We start from the raw sequence: 307 nt of genomic DNA, 5'->3' as shown, positions 1-307 counted from the left end.
CTTTCTCTTTTTTTTTTTTTTTTTTTTCTTTTTTTTTCTTTTTTGTCGCTATTCCAGACGTGGTTGTTAAACTCAAGTATCTGATGCAACGTGAAAGGAGGCCCGCCTCTCTTATCAAATTTCTTGTATTAAAGTGAACTTCGCAGAAAAAGGTCAGTTTCAAAACCTGTGAACTTCCCAGCTGCGCGTCCTCTAATTCCTTAAATAAGTATATATCTCCCGTCCGTTTCTCCTCTCCCTCGTTTCTTTCTTTTTTTTTTTTTTTCTTTTTAACTCTTTTTTCCCTTTTTTTTTCTTCCTTTTTTCT

This window comes from Corvus brachyrhynchos, unplaced genomic scaffold, assembly GCF_000691975.1.
Source record: "Corvus brachyrhynchos isolate BGI_N302 unplaced genomic scaffold, ASM69197v1 scaffold544, whole genome shotgun sequence".
NCBI lineage: Eukaryota > Metazoa > Chordata > Aves > Passeriformes > Corvidae > Corvus > Corvus brachyrhynchos.
This window is presented reverse-complemented; position numbering follows the sequence as displayed.